General features: G+C 41.2%; 1 protein-coding gene and 1 long non-coding RNA gene across 3 annotated transcripts in view; one reads left to right on the top strand and one right to left on the bottom strand.

The window, feature by feature from the left end:
• The window catches only part of LOC134477861 (uncharacterized), an 85400-nt gene that overhangs the window by 10495 nt on the left and 61150 nt on the right, over positions 1 to 13755 (bottom strand). The window lies entirely within an intron of this gene.
• The window catches only part of Synpr (synaptoporin), a 292405-nt gene that overhangs the window by 272303 nt on the left and 6347 nt on the right, over positions 1 to 13755 (top strand). The gene's annotated exons all lie outside the window — the stretch shown is intronic.

Raw genomic sequence — 13755 nt, 5'->3', positions numbered from 1 at the left:
TACTTGAAGTTGAGCACCCCTCCCCAGGACAGAGGTTGCTTCTTAAAACATTCAGGCTTTGGCCATCATGTCCTGTCACGCAGTTCACACTTAGCAAATAGTAACACTGGAGGAAGAAGGGAGCCATGCTCCCAAGCTTCCCACTAGGAGAAAAGCTATGAAACTCTAACAGTTAAACCTTAGAAATACAAGAGAACCAGCAAAAATAAGTAGAATCACCTAAACAAAACATGATGTGTAAGTTGTGATTCAGTTAATATTTGTGTCAAGGCAAAGTGGAAAACACAAATATTTGTTTCATTCAAGTTAAAATGGAATCTGATAAGCCATGAACACTTGCTGGGAAGGTTTGAGCAAAACCCCTGATATTCTCACCCCCAGGAGCACAGCGTCACTGTAGTGACAGAGTTGTCTGTGTCTATCTCTACACACACACACCAAACCCCATTACCACAACGTACAGTGGGTTACACTACGGGCACACCACACAGAGTGGAGAAACAGATACACACACCCAGCTTCATCCACGCCTTCCCCTTTTCTCCAAGTCTGCCTACCATCTGTCCCTAGGTATCTGCTTAAACCCCACCTGCAAGAGACACAGAATCTTTGGGAACAAACCTATAGGAAGCAAGCGACAAGAACAGAAGGGGAGACCTGATGGTGGAAATAATAATAATACCCATCAGCTTTCAAATGCAGCATGGTGCATGGTGTTTTCCCCACAACATTATGCAATCCTTTTTAATTCTTGCAATAACCCTCTAAGACAAGCTGTGAATTCTCTACTCTTCCACTGAGGAAATAAAAGCCAAGTATGAGGTCAAATAAACTGCCAAAGGTTGTGCAGCTAAGCAGGAACCTAGCTAAGACTCAAGCTCAAGCCTGTTTTCTGCCTCTCTTCCAACAGAGAAAGCCTCTAGGAAGCCAGTAGTCATCTTGCTGAGGAATAGCTCCTAATTTGTAATTCAGATACAATATTTTCCCTCACTTTCATTTCTCATGATGAGTGGGGAAGTGGCGAAGGAATATTTTGCAGTCAGACTGAATTTAAACTGTGGATGGTAAAGCACAGGATAATTTCCTCCTTGGTATTTTAGAAGTTCTTTATTTTAACCATCTGTTGCAGCCTGACAGATGGGGTGATAGATGACAGAATAATGGGTCTTCAAATCCAGGAAGGCATAAGGAAGGCTTGAAAAATAGCAGCTCTTTTCGTGAACCTGTATGCTAATGCCACTTGCTCATTTGAAAAAAATAAAAAAAGTTAGTGGGAGGCAAGTGTGAGATATACTCATAACCACCCCCCAAACAGAAGACTCCTCACAACTGCCAAAGGTCAAACAGAGTAGAACATGCCTATTCTAAGATCATGGCAAATTTTCCAAATCTAGTGGCTTAAAATGTAGGGCAGATTATATATAGACATATATTTAAACTTTTCATTCTTATATCCCAGCATTAAATTCTTTTTACAGCAGGAGTTCTGAGTTTCTTGTATCACTGAGATAATTTAGAAAAAGTGCAGATTTTTGAGGCCTGAGTGTTTCTGCCAAATGTTAAGTCTTGTTCCTTTTTCTTATATTCAGTGGATACAGAGGAGACATTACTAACCGTAGACATTTGGCTGGGCACTAGGGACCCGAGAGGTTAAGACAGCCTTTCCAGAACAGAACAGTGTGATCCAAACATTCATTCATCACACTAATGACTCACCTTCCCGGACAGAACATTCCAGGGGTCCAATGTGTTTACTCAGTTACCCCAAGTTCTTGTGCAATCATATATTGCAACATGATAAAATATTCTCACAAACCCCCCGCCCCCTGCCACTTGCACACAAAGATGTCTACAAAGAACAACACTGTCATAGTTTATGTCTGTGTCCCCCAGGCCTCATGAGTTTGAATTGTGTGTTTGTTATTCGTTCATTGTCTAGTGCTTGGATTGATGGTGTCAGTGCTCCACCCACAAAGGGGTGGAGCCAGGATGTGATGTAATGGCAGGAAGAAGGTGTGTCTTGCTGTTTGCCAGTTCCTGTTTGCTGTTTGCAGCCGCCATGAAAGGCAGTCCAGCCATGCCCGCCTGTCGTGGAGCCAACTGAGTGTGGACTGAAACCTCCAAAAACTGTAAGAAATAAACCTTTCCTTTCCCAACTTTGGGCTTCAGGTATTTTGTCTCAGCGATGAGTAAAAAGTAACTAAGACAAACACTTTAAACTGAGTTTACACAGTTTGGCCACATTTATTTAATCTCAACATAGTGATTTTATTTTCAAAAGAATGTCAGGGTATAGATTAAAAAAAAAAAACATCATTTCAGGTGAATTTAAGTCAAATATCACTGACGATGACCAGATTGAGATGTCATCACCATCACAGCCACTTATTCAGCAATTAAAATATTCTAGTCCCCATGTTCAGTGTTGCCATTTAATTACAATCCTCCCAGCAATGCTATGAGGGATGCACACCTAATCCATGTTACAGATGTGACCACCGAGACCCAGAGAAATTCAGACGCATGGACAAGTTGGCTTTATGCATGTGGAAATGTCCCCTAGGACGCCTGACACTGTGGAATGATCTCAGCAACTCCTCCGCACTCTAATATCACATAATTCTGGGCACAGAAGATGTGCGGTTTTTCCCTCTGTCTCTGGCAAGGGTGATGATTAAACACACAGAGCAGAGCTTGAAGAAAACCTTACCTGGCTGAGAAGATGACATCCCTGAGGACCTGGGGGGGGGGCACTTCTGTCATGGTTTTGGTCTGTGGGCCCCCAGGCCTCATGCATTTGCATTGTGCATTTGTGATTGGTTCATTGTCTAGTGCTTGGATTGTTGGTGTCGGTGCTACACCCACATAGGGGTGGAGCCAGGATGTGATGTAATGGCAGGAAGAAGGTATGTCTTACTCTCTTGCTGGTTTTGGCTTTGCTGTTTGCAGCCGCCATCAATTGCAACTCTGCCATGCCACCCTGCCTTGGTGCCAACTGAGTATGGACTGAAACCTCCAAAAACTGTAAGAAATACACCTTTCCTTTCCCAACTTTGGTCATCAGATATTTTGTCTCAGCAATGAGTAAAAAGTAACTAAGACATCTTCTCAGCCAAAATTTCTCACTCTAAATTATTTAAAATAGTTTCCCATCCAACATGACCATTTTCATAATCAAGTTAGAGCAGGGGGATGCTTAAATTTTTTTAGATAAGTTAAGAAATTACTTTGGATTCCATATTTGCAGTATCCATACACTGTCTGCCACTATATGGCAGAAAGGGGTAGTCATGTCGTCTGTTTTCGAAAAGTGTGTGTCTGTGTATGTGATGTCGTGCAGACATAGGACTCCTGGATGTATGCATCAGCTGTGAGCTGTGGTTTTAGTGAAGAGACAGAAAACCCCGAAGTCCACTTGAGAGGTGCATCTCAGATCTGGCTGCTCCTGCATCAGGTCAGCATGCCCATGGCACACAGCACTTCCTCTACGTGAGGCATCTCCGTAATGGTGGATAGCTGCATTTCCCAGATGTGTCGTGTCAAAATGCCCAGATGTTTGTGTCAGGTATACAAGCCTGGTGACTAATTACCTAGATCTTAGCATGCTCATCTGTCTGGTTCATTGGCATCCCCAAAATATTTTGCAAGTGACACATAAATAAATAAATAAACCTATTTTCAAAAACTTCCCCAAATTTCCAGATTTGTTCTTCATTCACTCTAGTGTGATTTTTTCTCCTCTGTTATTTCTAATACATCTAAACTTGTTTCAACAGTTGCCTCACTTATGATCTATGATCTTGGACTTATTACTTATCTCTATAGTTACTGATGGATGTGTCAAAATCAATAACCAGTTATTTGGAAATGATGCCATTTCCTGTGCCAGCTAACCAAGTCACTTAGAAACTGTTTTTATTTTTGCTTCTTATTAGTGTGTGTTTGCAGTACCTAGTGTTTACTACATTCCTTGTGCATAGTTGGTACACGTGCATAACACACCTTGATTCCCTTTACATTTCCTTTCCCTCTCCTTTTTCCCCTTCCCTCCTTTTCTTGTTCTCCTTCCCATTTGAGAAACATTTATCTCCCTACTTCCTATTATCGATCTTTTAGTTTGCTCTTTATTGTATTTCTATTTTATTTCTCATAAGTGAAACCACATTTTATTTAAACTTGTGTGTCTGATTTATTTCACTTAAAATTATAGTCTCAAGATGCACCTCCTTTCCTACAAATGACTCAAGTTTATCTTTCTTTGTGACAGAGTACTCCACTGCATGTAACTACCACCTTTTCCTTATCTATTCATCTGCTAATGGACATAAGGGTCTCTTCCCCACCTTGCTTGCTGGGGTGCTGGACTCCAGACTGGCAGGAATACTCTTCTGCCACGATTGAGCTGTGTAGATAGATCTACCCAATGGCATTGTATCCTGGGACTCACCTTGTTCATTGTGTAGCCAAGGTAAAGAGGGCTGCTGGTGGACACTGCAAAAATCAACAAAGCCTCCACAGCCACATAGGCCACTGCAAAGTCCCAAGAACAAGCAGCCTCCTCCTCCCCCCTCCCTCTCCTCCCCATTCCCCTCTGCCTCACCCTAAAGTCCACCTCTCCTAGCAGCATAGCCCAGGGTGCCTTGACCTTGTCCACTCAACACAAACACAGATCCTTCTTCATAGAACACAAGCAATAGAGAGGAAGCCAGAGCTCCCTCTAACAGGCAGTTCACAGACCTTCTGAACAAGCCCTTGGTGGTGTTTATTATTCTACGTGAATCTGTTTTGAAAGGCACCCAAGGGTCAAACCTAAAAACATCCTGGATGCAACCAATTGGTGTAGCTTTTCCTGCCTTCTAGGCTGACGGGGCTCCTCTCATTTTATTGTTTGCTTTTCAAGGCACCTTGACCTTTTCTGGCCAAGTAAGTATCTCCATATGCCAGCACTCAGTCTGCCTGGTCTTGGGACCCTGTCTCTCCTCCACCACATTCCCAAGATCCAGCCCTCTAATAAGTGCTCATCACAGAACTGTTGAATAATTGAATGACCCTCCTGGTTTGCTGTCAAAACTACTGTACAAAGTAATGTCATAGATTTTGCTGTACCATCAAATTCAGCTACTATATAGAATAAAACATTCGTATATCAAGAATTATTAAAACTCAACTTTCAGGCACTGTGCTAAACATTTTATGGCATTATTTCCCTTTCCCTTGGCAAAAGCTTTATGAAATTTTGTGTCATTGTTGCTCCTTTTTCCACATAGGGAAACTGAAGCCTTAGTCCTCCAAGGCCAGTTAGAAAGAGCTGAGATGTGACCCCAAACAGACCCGATTCCAAAGGCTGTAGACTTTACCACAGTGTGACTGTGTATTCTAAAAACCCATACTTTGTAAGATTGCCTCACACAATCTCAATGAAGATTAAACAGAATAATGTGGTTAGGAGCTTAGCAAAGTGCCTGACCCACAGCACACATGGGATCAGGAGAAACTCTTAACAGTAGTCTTACAGTATTCATTTATTTTGAACAATTTTTCATTTACCAATATTACATTTGCTTTTCTGAAAGTCTGTGCTATCTGTAATAAAAAGGTTAGACAGGACTAATCAGAAATCAAATCAGGATTTCAGATTGCAGAAAGCTAAGAAAAACTTTGCATACCTTCTGATACAGCAAACACCCTGAGCACCGCCCTCTTGCCGCAAGATTATGAAGTCAATTGTCGATGACTGGGCAAAAGGGAGAGACACTCAGGGCCTTTTTAAAAACTCTTATTTTCAAAAGAAAAGGTAAAAACATGGCTTAGGAGATCTTGTTTCCACAGCTGAGCAACCACAAATCAATTGATGAAGTTCTCTGGGAGCAGTTTAGAAAATGTGTAGTATGTCAATCACAATCAAATTTCACTTTAGAAAAAAGAAATGAAATCCTGCATTGATTCTCAAGCGTGAGCCAGAGTGTTCAAGCATGAAACATGTTGATGGATTAATACTGAGCCCTCATAACAAAGGAGCATAGACATCCATACTTCTTTCTTTTTGCAAAATCCTGATTAATGGACACTGTAACATTAGTCCAGAACAGCCCAGAAGCATGCAGCATGCAGAGGTGGGAAGCTCCCAAGGGCTGGGAACAGGTCTCCACTGCCCCTCCTCACTCCACTGTGAGAACAGGACCCACCCTGAGTGGCCAAATGCTGGATGCTGCATGATGTCTATAAAAAGGACAGGAACAGCAGTGGGCAGTGAACAAATCAAGGGAAATGGAGTCAACAGATCTGAGTTTGGTCCCCGAGCCCTTGGTACGCTTCACCCCATGCCTCCTCTTCTTATTTGTAAAATAGAAGGTGGGGCCAATTTCACCTCAGTGTGGGAGGATGAGCTGCGGTGAAAGTTTTGTAACACTAAATCCCACTCCTGGTGGCCTCGCATTAATCCTGGCTCAGGATAGGAGGAGGTTCGCCCTACCAAAGGCACGAGTTTTGGACCTCTGCAAACCTGGCTGCAAGCAGCGCTTACAACCTAGTAACGAAGGCCCCCAGCAGATCACTTCATCTCTCTCAGCCTTGACTTTCCCCTTGTAAAAGGGCGAGGGGTCAGTAGTGGCCACCTCACAATGTTACCATGAGATTAAATAAATAATGCACTGTCTGGTACGTAAGGACTGCTCTATAAATCATCACTTTAAGTATTAATATCACAACTTGATTTCTGTTGCGAGCCAGAAACATCACAGGACTCTACAAGAAATAAAGTGCTTTTATAATAGATTTTTAAAAATAGATTCTGGAGTCAAACTCCCTGAGCCCTGAATTTTTTAAAGCTTCATTTAAGTAATTCGCCCCATCTGTAAAATGGGATAATATAGTACTTACCAGAACTGGGTTGTTGGAGAGATTAAATAAACAAATGTATACAAAACACCAAAAAAGCTATAATATACGTAAAGCACAAAATAAGTGTTCTCTAAGTGTGAGAACTCTCATACCCCACTACACCATCACTATCTCCATTATAACTATCAGTACCATCTCTAATACCATAACCAACACCACCATCAACATCACCATTCTCACCACCAGCAGCACCATCATTATCACCATTACCAAATTTGATGGCTTGACCCATCTTACTATGTTAGTTACTTTCCTCACTACCAAGACAAAATACCCAACACCCATAAGTTAAGCAAGGAGAAGTTTATTTAGATCATCATGGTTTATAGAAATTCCAGTCCATAATCAGCTGGCTCAATCAGTGGCATGTGGCAGAGGGGTAACAGTTCATGGCAGTGGAAAACAGCAAAAGTGACAAGTGGGGAGAGACGAACCTCTTTCTATCTCTTATATTGTATGCAGGCTACTGGCCCTTGGACAGGCATAGTACTCACACCCTCTGTTCCTAGCCAGGACTATGCCAAATCAACTGGTGGAGTGATTTACTAATCATACACCATTAATCTTAGTATCACACACTCTAGATTCAGCCACCTTAGAAAACCCTGCCCCCTTGACTGCATGAAGCTTTGGGGGGGCTTTTAGACACAAACCATAACAATTATCCTTCATTGATTGTAAGGCTAAGACTTGTAAAATAAACCATTGATTTGCAACATAATTGTTTGGACCTCCAAGAGCTCCTCTCAGGCTTGCAGGCTACCACCAGATTGTGAGTTCTGGGATTAATGGGATTTACCAAAGTATACTCCACCTCAAGAAAAGAGTAATGTGGTTTCCTAGGACTGAAGATCCAAAACTGGCCTAAACTCACTGAATTTACCTCTGGAAACTGAGTAAGAAAAACCTGCTGCATAGAGTCAGTGTCAAGGGAAAGTAGAATTGTACCAGTAAAGCCATTGGCACAGTGCCCAGCACTCCACATGATGAGTGCTTCCAGGGCAGGCCTCCGGGTCTTCTGTCTGTCCCGTTTTTCCTCCCTCTTTTTCTTTCCTCCTCTGCCTCTGCTCTCTCTTCCTCACTCTCCCTGCTTCTCCTTCATCATACTCCTCTCTCAACCCTTATTCCTGTCCCCTCCTGCTTCCCTCTTCCTCTTTCCCCTCTGACTTCTCTTCCCCATCCTCAGGTCACATTGATCTTCTTATTAATGAGTTTAAGCTGATTATATTAAAGTGAAAATATGATAAGTTACATTTTATTATTTTGATATGTAATATACAAATTTGGTTAATTGCAGTAATTTCTTTTTGATTTTTAAAAAACATGTCTACTCTAAAATTTTAGATTGCACTCATGGCTTCTTCCTGTGGCCAGCCTTTGCTTTCCAAGACAGTATCTCAGCACTTCCACACTGGGATGGTTGATGTCACACAACCCTCCTCAGGGCTCTGACTTTCTCGTTTCCTACTCCTGTCATCTGACCACCATCTATTTACTGTTGTTTAAGTTAAATCATTTTCTTAAGTTCAAGAAAATTTATTTTACTAAAACCTGGTACCATCACTGGATGTAGAAATACAGTATGCAAAAGACAAAACGATATGCCCAAGATGAACAGAAATAATCAATAAACAGTGATGTGTTCTAGGGAGGTTCCATTGCTTGTCTGAAAAGTCCTGATCTTGAGATCAGTTATCTTTGATTAAAAATAGAAAGAGATTAGCACTTGCTAAATAGATGCTACAGACAGATTTGCACCAACTGAGATTTTCTCCTTTACTACTCAGTCTAAAAGAACAATGTAAGGAAGAATACTTTCTTCCCTCTGAAGCTCAGTGTTATTTATAACCCAATCTCAGGAAACCTGGACACAATGAGAAACCACTCACTAAACAGGGATTCCAAAGATCTGGATTCAAATCTTGATTACTTGTAACAACATGAACACATCATTTAACATCCCTGCTTCTAGTTTCCTCCCCTGTAAAATGAATAGTGTAATTACCTTCATGTTCTCAACAGCTATTGTAAAAAACAAAAGGTCTTTAGCAATAGGGATCCCTAAAAATCCTGAATCCCTAGAAATTATATGAACATGTGTCAGCTTCAGTGTCCTGGCTGCCTCATTGTCCTGAATGGATTTAAATTGTTTACATTTCCTACTCATTCTTATTTGGAGGAAGAGCTAAAAGATATTTGGATGGTGCCGGATTTGGTGAATAAGATGCATGAGGACATACGTTTTTACGAGGCTACCTCTCATTGGATGGCACTTGGCAGCAACATTTCCCATAGTTCTGATCACATCTCATAAAGACACTCAGGAAAGAGGACTTCCAGAACTGCTTCAGAAAGTGGCCAGAATTTGGGATGGGTGTGTTGGAAGCGTAGGGAAGTATTCTGAGCACAATTAATGGCCATACATCTTTTTCTATAATAGATTTTTTAACCTACATGTTAAGTAGAATATTTCGATAGAGCCTTCTGCTTCCAATGAAATAATGAAACAAGCCTGTGAATTGACAGGACTGAAAGCCCCTGCTTGGATTTTTTTCCCTCCCAAGGTGACAGCAGGACTCAACCTCCCATGGAGTGGCCATCTTGCAGGTTTTTGTGTGTTTTAGTGCATCGCATGGCTCTGAGACTCCAGAGCCACAAGGAGAAAAGTGAATCTACTTGCACTGAGGACTCTGCACTGCCCAGTTTGCAGGCTCTCAGCATGTGTCAGTAACAGAAAAAAATTGCCAAAACCAAGAATAAAGTCCTTGTACTGAAATACTGGTAATATTTGCTCATCAGTAGAAAAGGAATAATTGATGATGTTTACTAGTATCAGTTGGAGCTATAGTAAGAGAAGAAATGAGTTTACCTGGTTCTGAAATAATTCAGTTTTCTGTCCCTCAAGGAAACTCCCTCTTGTATGCCACTAAATGACCCAGGCCCAAAGGCTTTATTATATAAAATACATTGCAGCACAAAAAGAAGTTTGCTATCAGAAATTTAGGAGGGCAATAAGACACTGCTCAAAAAACTGAGTGGAGTCAAACCACTCAGCCATACTAAACCAGGCAGCTAGCTCTCTGCTGAGGAAAGGGCTTCTTGGTTCCCTGAACACACTACACATTGGGCAGAAATGCATCGGGTTGCTTTCAGAGCTCCTTGGGCACCAGATGAGACCAGGAGCTCAGAGTAGACTTACAAACGATTTAATGAGCCACAGGAAAGCTATTGCTTAACCATCTTAACTGAAATTTCTCAGGGCTACTAATGATCCCTCTGCCTACTTCCTGGAGTTTTATGGGGAGCACATAGATCCCAAAGAAGGAGACATTTGAAATGGAGGGCTGCTCCTTCCATGAAGATAAATACACAAACAGAGCTAGCAAAAGATACCTGCAAAGCTTAAAAGAGGCACCAGGAGATCCTACAGTAAATGCTACAAATTACTAGCGCTGTTACATGGACCAGAAGAAGCATCTGTGAATAACTGAATACTGGTCTGCACCCTTGGAAGGAAGTCACTCCCAAGTGTGACCATTCACCTCTCCTGGCTCAGAAAATGGTCTTAGGCAATCATTAATATGGCATTAAAAGCACAAACAAGAGAGTGACTCCATATTTACCTCAACTTTACGCCTTTTAATTAGGCTGTGTTAATAATTTCCATTAATATCCCTCTAACACTTGCTAATTTCCCACTTTAACCAAGATTCCAGATTCCAAAGCCTTGGGCAAACATCACTAGCTAGAAATTAAAGTATTTCATTTTCACTGTCTACATTTCTGTTTGCAATTTTCATCTATTTATGGGAAGCTATATTGATTTAACATTGATTTAACATGTATAATATGTGTACAATTTCTTTCTAAGGTAACTTTATTTGTATGAGAATCATAGTTTCATTAAGTGACATATTAAACACTAACATAGGGGAGAATAAAATATTTTAGGTAATACTAAAATGACTAAAACTTAAAAAAGACTAGATGTAGGAATTAGCTGCATAAAATACACCGAAGAGCATATTTTCCTCTATGTTTTTAAAAACTCATGATATGCTACAGTAAGAAAGCCTGGTGTTAATTGTAAGTGTGTTTCCTGTCTGTGCTTCAGTGTCCCGATAAGTAAAAGAGAACCACAAGGTAGGACCACAAGTGGGTGCTTGGCAGAGGCCCTGCTGTCTGGGAAATACTGAGAAGACACGAGAAGCCATCGGCCAGGACAGCTTCTGCCCTCCTCTGAAGCAGGAAGTGACCGCAGGGCTCAAATCCTTGGGCTTCCCAGCTCCCAGACCCTGGTCAGTCTTGGCCAGCGAGAAGCCCCAGCAGGAAACTGGAGAGTGAGAGCAAAATGGGGTCTAACATTTGCTCCCTGCCTCACTCTGCAAGGTGGCCCCAAACTCAGGTTTGTGTTTGCAGCAAAAGTACCCTCCAAAAAACTTCCAATTAGCTAGCACCTTCACACTTTTCTTACAGAAAGCACAGCCTGTGGTGTAAATACTCTCAATGCCAATATTTATTATTTAATCTAATTATAAATCCTGAAGCTGCTGTAAGGACAAATACCACCATCTGAAGTTCTGTCTGGGAAAGCCCTTGCTTAATCAACTAGTGTCCAGAATACATTGCCATGTTCTGTTATAAGATACATTTAAAAATAGATATGCTTGTGTAAACAAGATAAAGATCTTCTCTAACCCCACCGTTATCACTTAGTAAATTCTTCTGTTATATACATAAAGATACCTTTTTCACAAAATTAGGACCATTTTATACATTCACTAATTCTTCTACCAATTCATTAGTTCATTCAAATGTTACAGATGACCCTTCTGCCAAGACCAAGCAATGGGCAGGGTAAACAGCCTCTGCCTCATGAAGCTGACATGGAATTGGGAGGATCAGATAAGCAGGAAAACATTTTCAAACTGTGAAAAGTGTTGGGCAAAGAAAAGTGAGAGAAGTCACGTGTCCTAGCCCATGCCTCTAAATTCTAGCACTCAGGAGGCTGAGACAGGAGGATCACCACAAGTTCAAAGCCAGCCATGGTGACATAGTGAGTTCAAGACCAGTCTGAGCTACACAGTAATAACCTGTCTTAAAGAAAGAAAGAAAGAGCGAGAGAGAGAAAGAGAACCAGGGAGAGAGAGCTCAAAAGTGCATTTTAAGAAATGTAACCATTATTGGGAGCCTGTTAAACCAGTCACATGGCTTGTGAAATAGAATATGTGAAATAGGAATTATACTTAGTTCATCGTAAGTGCTCAGCAATAGGGCTGGGATTTAGCTCAGTGGCACAAGCCCTGGCGGGCAAGCACAAGGTCATGAATTCAATCCTCGGTTTTGGGGGGGGTGCTCAGTAAATATTAGGTATCACTAGTATTTGAAAAATAGCTCTAAAAGGGTTGGCATGATTTTCTCCCACTTGCAACAGAAAGGTCTTTACTGCCCTCTATTCTTATCTCATCATGCTACAAGTCTGCTTCTAATAATTTGATCACCACCCTCCTGTAGGTGGGTTATATGTTGATTATAGGCCCTAGCAAATACATGATAGCAAAAGCAGACAGCTCTCATTTTTCATGCTTTTATATTTCATAGGCTTTGTTCAAGGCTTTTCACATTGCTCAAAACTTAGGTATGGCAGTGTGTACTTGTAATTACAGCACTCTGGGAGGCTGAGAGTGTGGTTGCAGCCTAGAACTTAGAGAGACCCTATCCCAAAATAGAAAGAATCAGAGGGACTGGGGATGTATTTCAGGTGAAAGAACCTGGGTTCACTCCACAGTAGCACCAAAGTGGTTCTTTAAAAAACACTTGAGTGTGTGAAGGAATGAACGAGAAAAGTGCCAGGATACCCATAACAGAAAGTTGTAATTTGACACAATCAATGTGCTTTATTTATTTGTCAACATTCTTCCAATTTTTAATTCAAACTCAGTCACTGGAGTTTTTTATTTCAAATGTTGTCATTAATGTTACAAACAGCTGTAGACATAGTACTTATTTGCTTGATCACTTCTATCTCTAATTTAGTCCACAAAAATTTTAAGAAGGGTTATAAAGGTATATAAAACTCAAGATGAAGCTAATTAAAAATGCAAAGGAAAGACAGATGGGTGCAGAGAGCCAAGTAAGAACAAGATTAGAATCCCCATGCCTAAAACCCTGCAAACAGGTCATGAGTTGGGCCAAAATATTCCGAATATGCAAGAGTCAGCATGAAAAGCTAAAACTAGTGAATTCCTAAATCACAGCAGTCACTGCATGAACCAACTCTAGGAAGACTTGGCCATCTTAGTTACGAGGTCATCCAAACATGCATCCCAAGGGTTGCACCCCGCACCTCTAGAACCAAGCAGCACAGTGTGGACATAGGACCTGGACCACCGTCACTCAAGCACACTGTCACTCAAACACACTGTGACAACCGATGCATCAGAGGCACCGTGTCCTTGGCAGGAAAGAAATGCAAGCCAAGTTTTCTACGTAGGCGAATTATTATTTAGAGTAAAACAGCAACTTGTTTCCGTTGATGTATGAAATTTGTGATTTCTCCTTTCCAGGTGTGTGTTTTTATTATTTCAGGTAAGCAGCACATACCATTTTTACAGTAGTCAAATATAAACAGAGCAAACCTGAAAACTTGTCCTACTGTGTTGGAATGTGGTCTGCTTAGGTCTTAGACAATGTTACCCTCTCTGATCTGTGAAAAATGACATGAGAAGTTGTCCCTTCAGCTGTCTGGGGATGCTCCTCTAAAAGTCATTCCCTTACATCAGGGAGATTTTACTTGATAAAAATAAAAACAAATTTCTGCTTCCAGAACTAGACCAATCAAAATTTTGCAAATAC

The sequence above is a fragment of the Cavia porcellus genome, unplaced genomic scaffold (genome assembly GCF_034190915.1).
Source record: "Cavia porcellus strain 051 isolate PalLab524CR breed Dunkin Hartley unplaced genomic scaffold, mCavPor4.1 scaffold_10, whole genome shotgun sequence".
In the NCBI taxonomy this organism is placed as follows: Eukaryota; Metazoa; Chordata; class Mammalia; order Rodentia; family Caviidae; genus Cavia; species Cavia porcellus.
The sequence above is the reverse complement of the archived record's forward strand: the minus strand, read 5'-3'. Positions and strand labels throughout refer to the sequence as shown.